Here is a 6,962-nt window from a genome sequence, read left to right on the forward strand (position 1 = left end):
TGCCATAGTTTTTGCTTGATATATAGTCCATATCATATAAATAATGCAGATGGGTAGGTAGTCAACCTTCGTTCAGTAGTTGTATGTGGCTCATTAACAAGTACAGGCATTTTACAGTCCAGGTAAGAGTCTAGGCCAGACCTCCTACTTGAACTGTCGCGGATAACAACGGAGTATCATTGATAACGTGGTGTGCAGCACGTCGCTGCTCCATGACTATTTTATTCGCTGTTGCTCGATTCTGAAGCGCCAGGTGTGAGTGAATGATATCCAGGAGAACATTTGATTTCATTCCTTAACTACTAATAAAGTAATGACATTCTGATGCGTGTTGCGAGTGTGGTGGCCATTTTAAGCTACTGTTGCACCGTCCTATTGCATACCATCTGTCATTAAAATTATTATATTATTATTAAAATATAAAAAATATTATTATATATAAAAATTATTTAATATATAATAATATTAAAATTATTTGTAACACTGCTGCAGTTTTACGATTTTTTCGCACTTCTAAGGTTTACATTATATTCACTCATATATAATGAATAAATTTATTATTTATTTTTCTTAACTTTCGATTAAATTATATAATAAACTCCTAATGTACAATACTTTTTATTAATAATATAATTGTTTTATTTTAGCTGTGATCAAATTTTTTTGTTCTTCAGGGACATTATAGACTATCAGTATGCATTTTTGATGACTTTATGTACTTTATAATCTAGAATAGAATTTCTGCGCTAAGCTTGGTTCATTTACAAAAAAAATAAATTGAAACATTTTTTTTCCATTTTGTTGCTTCCATGAATATCCTGCATTTTGGTCAAATTTTTTCTTTTTAAAGCATTCATTTTGTTAGTATCTTATATATTTGTTTTACGAAATTATCAACATCACTCTATAAAACAATATTTTAAAGGCAAGATAAGTAAGGCAATATCAATTTACATAAGAATAGTGCTTTGAAGGGATATCGCACTTCATTTGACTCACTCTTATAGATATAATTGTTAGGATTATTTTTATTTACGTAATCAGTATAGTTTCGGATTCGATTTCGGCTGAAATTGAAACATAATATTCGGTTCGGTTTCGGTTTCAATCAGTCATTCACCTTGACAATTTGTTCCTTATAAACTATGTTCTATAAACATTTTTGCTATTTTTACTGTTGCTTCTTCCGTAAGAAACAATAATGTTTTCAATTGGTAACTCTGCGTTCATTTATGTTCTCAATGAAACATTAAGAATATTAAGAGCGAACTCAAAAAAGCATATTTAAAGATTCATATATAGAAACACGCTTTAAGACAGCCATAATTCATTCACTGATTGGGGTATATAATACGCTTTATCTTTAGTTCGCCCTTAATATTCTGAAAGTCCGACATAGTGCAACTTCAATTCAAGATTTTTTTATGCTTTATAAATATTTTCAGATTTATTCTGGAATATTTTTTTCTAGATTTATGGAATGTTATTATGATTAAATTTATTAAAAGTGCAACCTTGTTGAGTTCGCCCTTAATATCCTACGCGTTTCATATGAATCTTATATATAATTGTTCTGATACTCATATGTCACATCGCAAACAGACATCGGAGCCTACGGTCGAGTGCAGAATTTTCCACAGATAAACAATATGGCGTCGTTATCGCGACAGATAACCCGCGCAGTCGAAGCGTTCGAAAAAGAAAAAAAAATGGCAGCTGCGCTCGTCCGCCTTTCGTTTCGTTGACGCACAAGCTGGCGGCCAAGTCTTCCAACACAACGCGGAGCCAAATGATATTTTTACACTCTTGCCAACCGCAAGTAAGTACAGAATTAATTTGGAATCCACGTAAGTCGGATGAGCGCGCGATAAACAAACGCAGCTCTCGTTGTGCGAGTCAAATAAAGCGAACAAGTCCAAAAACTTGGTAAAACCCCAATGAGGAATATTTCATAATCAGTTTGACTAGTTGAAAAATATGGTAGATATCTCAATGTTCTCTAAGACATATATTAATATATTAATATTATTAGTGAATCAAATGAAGATGAACGGCACGAGTAAACTTCCCTGCGGAGCTCCAGCTGGAAGTTCCCGCAGTAGATAAGATAAACAAGGGCTTTGTATTGAAATGATTTATATATAAAAAGTGATTTCGCGATATCTGCTTGAAAAAAAGCAGATATAGCGCAATATATATGTATATCTTTATAATCGAGTTACCATTGAGATGTACCAATGTTTTCAAGCTCAATTATTGAGCATTTTAAAATTTAATTTGTATTTTTATTAAATATACGTTTTTATCGTTTTTTTATCTATTTAGAATTTAGATGTATATTTTCAATAAAAGGTTTGCTGCAAATCATATTCATTTTTTTTTCTTCATTTACACCAGAGTATCTAAAATGGTCGATATGACATATTTATAGGTCGATTTAGGATCGGTTGAAAAAAATAATTAGGAATCAATAAAATAATTGGCACTTAGTCATAGTTTTAATGTATACGTTATAGTGAATGTATATTTTCGGCATTTATATTTTCACTAGTGTAAATATAATTTAACTAACTCAGATAGTTAAAATGTATCAAGCAATTAATTTACATAATTTATTACAGTTAAGTCAGTATTTATTACAGTTCATTGGTCAGTGTTTGTAAAGAATATTTTATTATATGATCGGTATTTTAACCTCAAGGTCAGTCTTATGTTGACAGATGATCAGTATAAGCCAAGCGTACTCTCCGCCGCCGCTCTGTCGTTATTCCCACTTCGTTCATCGCATGAATGCCTTCGCGTCATACATACAATTAAATATATTCATTGAGTTATTCATGGGGTGTTCAATACTCCAACCAACGCTCGCTTCTTGCACCTAACCTGTCTAACAGTTTTGTTGCGATCGAAATATTTTACAAAATATTTCTAAAATAAATAATTTAATTCCTATTTATATATAAAAAATTCAAACGATCGTCCTATATTTTTAATCTGACCGTTTGCTATGTTTCTTATAATAATTTGGTATTTATTCTGACCTTGAATAATATAATTATAACAATTAATTATTTTAATTCTCACCTTCCTATATTTTTATTCTGACCGTATGCTACTCTTATTCTAAGCATTTGATATTTATTCTGATCCTTAAATATATAATTCTGACCGAGATTTAATTCTTATTCTAACCCAAAATTTATTAAAATTCGTTGCCTTTTAAAAGTAGATATTGTATAATTCTCGGGTAAGTTTGTTAGCCAGTTTGATTCACGATCTTATTTCAAAATGGCGATATAAAAAGTAGCTCCGTTAAAAATATTCTAGAGAAAAAAATAAGGAGGTCAAAAACGTTTCATAATAAACACTAAAATCAAATAAATAAATTTAAAAAATCGTTAAATTTTTTTTGAGGTAATGAATATTTCCGTAGTTTTAATTATATTATTATTCTAAAAAGTTCTTGTTTCAAATTGACAACTAATAATTAAGCCGGGCGCCACCTTAGAAGGGACGCCAAAATCAGGTAAAATATATTTTTTAATTGTTATTCCCTTTTGGAACTTCACAAAGAAAGGAACAAATACCTGATCATTTATACAACTATGGAAATATTTGATTTATCTGTAACATAGATAGTATTTTAGGCTGTCTTGTTCTAAAGGAAGTAGAGGTTATTCGAATACCAGACATGATATGAGAAGTCAAAATGAAGTTATTTTGATTCAAATATGTGTCAGGAAGCAATTTAGTCCATCGAAGATACCGTTGTTTAGGCTTTTAATTTTTCTGATTTATTAAAAAATAAATAATATAAAGGTGAAGAAAAAGAAGTTATAATATTAATATAAAATAAAACACCCACCTACTAAATATTTTTTTTATCTTAATATTAGTCAGGTAAGTTTGAAAAAGTGTATCGTCGCGTGTATGGACAGTACATTCCGTTATTTAGGTTCATTTGAAACGTGTACTTGCGATGCTCCTAATCCACCGAAACAAGAGATCGGCACGTGTGCGTGTATAACGTCGGCGTTGCAAATACTTGTTTTTAGCAAGTCGCATATAACCATAACAATTAGCTTTATTATGATTTTAACAAGTAATTGTAACAAATTCTCAGACATACATATATAAATATAATTATTTATTGATTTATAATATAAAATCGTGCAATAAAATATATATATACTACTTATTTATAATATAATTTTAACTTACATAAATATGAACTTGTTAGTCTTTTAAATATAATTAAACTCGATTTGAATTTTGGCCAAAGGCGCGCGATAAGCGCTCAATAGAACGCGCAAGGACGCTAATTGCCGCGCTACGGCCAAAACATCATTTGTCAAACAAACTAACATTTTATATTTTTTTATAAGAACGTTTAATTAAATAATTTATCTTAATATATTATTATTATTACAAAGATAATATTTTATACGTTAACATCTATTTATAAATCGAATAAAAACGCTTTAGTTTTTCATTTGATTTTTCTGAAAATTCTAAACGGCGTCCGAATTTTAAACTTTTTGCCAGGATAACTCGTTTGTGTTATTATACATATTTTTTCATGCATTTTTTATTTATAATTTAATACACGACCAGACGCTGACGAAAGCTCCATCTCGAGAGTTGCCGACCTTCAGACTTGCTTCTACTAACGTTGGATGACGTTTGCACATTGCATGTATTCGTTTTTATATATCTATATATTATAAAAAATATATTATTAAAAACTGTTTTAAATTAATGAACGGTATTTTTAAGCACATTTTATTCACTTTTACAATATATTTTTTATGAGTGCAGAGTATGAGTTATACTGTAATTTTATTTTTAGTTGTTACCTTCAGTGTTCGTAATAGTGCACTTGTATAGCAAATCCGGATATGTAACGCAAGACATTATGTTCGATTCCCGCAGCGAAATCGAATATTAACCGGTCGGAACTACAGAATTAATTTGCTAATTGAAATTATATGAATAATTTAAGACCCCCCAAGGCAAGATCTTCTATTTTTGTCGGTAATGAGTTAGATTTTCAACTAAACCAAATAAACATTTGCGTTGCTCGAAAACGGGTACAATTTGTAGAAACAGTAAACGAACATGTTATTTGTGGCGTCACTTGTGCAGAACAAAACCGCGCCGTCATAAGCGCACAGACAAAATCGCGAACGTAGTTAAATGCGCACGACAAAAAGTGCAGGACAAAAGTAATAATACAATTAAAATACTTTTTTAACACACGATGAAAAGTACAGTGATGATAAAATTATACAAAAATATTATTATTACAGATTAAAATTATGTAATTATTATCTAGAAATTTTGATTTATTTATAACATGAATATTTTACTTTTATTGGTCAATGGCTGAGGTAAACTATCTTTCGTCATCTTTCGACAGTCGTTGAGCTGTGATCCTGCTCGATATTTATTGTAAATCATTGTGAAAATACGATTTTTAAGGTAGACGTTGACACTGATCCTTCAAAGCACCGTAAACACGATCTTCTAATAGGGTCTATACTCCCGTTTCTTTTAACAGAGTCACTTTAAGGTCTATCCATTTCGTCATTATTCATAAGCGAAGAAGTGAAAGTGACTAACATCACTATTAAGTGGAATCTTATCATTCTCTTGAATATACTATAAACATCTTACATCTCTAAAAGATAAAAGTTTCGAGAAAATTTGGCGATGCGTAATTGTGAAATTATGAAAGTGATAAATATCTTTTCATTATTTTTAGACCAATGTCTTCCAACCGTGCTAACACAATCAACAACTACTAAGTAATGAGACACCATACTGAAATCAAAGTCTGTGAATTAATGATATATATTTTATTAATTAAAACTGTCATTACAGCTTCTATTCTATATATATCACTATGCACGATATAGCACGATTTTATTTTAATTATTCATTCGTGAGATTAAGAAAATTTAGAAAAAACAATTTTTTAATAATTGATCGATATTATTGTTTTATAAAAATCACGAATACGGGCACAATATATGTATATTATGAAACATTGGCTTCAAATAGGATTCGAACCTCATGTCCTTCAAGTATTAGTCACCGACTTATACCACTGTTCTGTCGTGCCGCTGTTTATTCTATTCATCAATCAGATTTTTTTAATACCGTCTTGTTATATTTTATTGCAGATTTAAATGGACGCATTTTCAATAATAATTATACGCGTAATGGTTTGTACGTAATTAAATAAAAGAGGGGGGATTAAAATTGCTGATTCAAAAAAGAAAATCGGATTTGTAAGCGTCCTGGTTTTACGCGTTCGTTACGTGTTTGACAGGAAACGATCGCGCGTCTGGCAACACTGCGACGATCCTTTGTTTGGCTCGAAATATCTTGCGTTTGCGCGACTCCATTTTCATTTAGGCTTTTTCAAAACTGAAATTAAAACACTCGAATAACGACGCTAATTGTAATGTTCGACTACACATTCATACATTACGGATCGTATATCTATGCGAGTTTGTATGTATGTGTAGTTATATAAACCCGGTACGTTCACCTAGTTTTAATCGATCACAAAACTCTTGCTTCTCTAAAAATAATTCCCGGGGTTCTGTACCGCGAAAAAGGGTTAGAATATTAGAACATTCATTTGTAAATTATTTTAGGTTTTCGTTTTTCAGCCACAGGATGTGAGCTTCCCCAAAGGCATTTCCACTCGATCTGATCTGAGGCAGTTCCGTCGTGTACTTTCACATCACGCGGTGATCGGCCCTTGATGTTTTAGAACGAGTTATGTACAATGAAAGAAATGTAAAGTGCGTAATAAATTATATCGAACAACTAATACCTTTGGAATGAATTAACAGGTCTAAAATGGAATCCAATATTTTTTATTCGATCTTGAAACATGATCCAGATCGCATTTGAGAGATGTACTTAACTAAGAGATACGCATTTTGTAT

This window comes from Plectrocnemia conspersa, unplaced genomic scaffold, assembly GCF_051122295.1.
Source record: "Plectrocnemia conspersa isolate PC_06_02 unplaced genomic scaffold, ASM5112229v1 ptg000008l, whole genome shotgun sequence".
NCBI lineage: Eukaryota > Metazoa > Arthropoda > Insecta > Trichoptera > Polycentropodidae > Plectrocnemia > Plectrocnemia conspersa.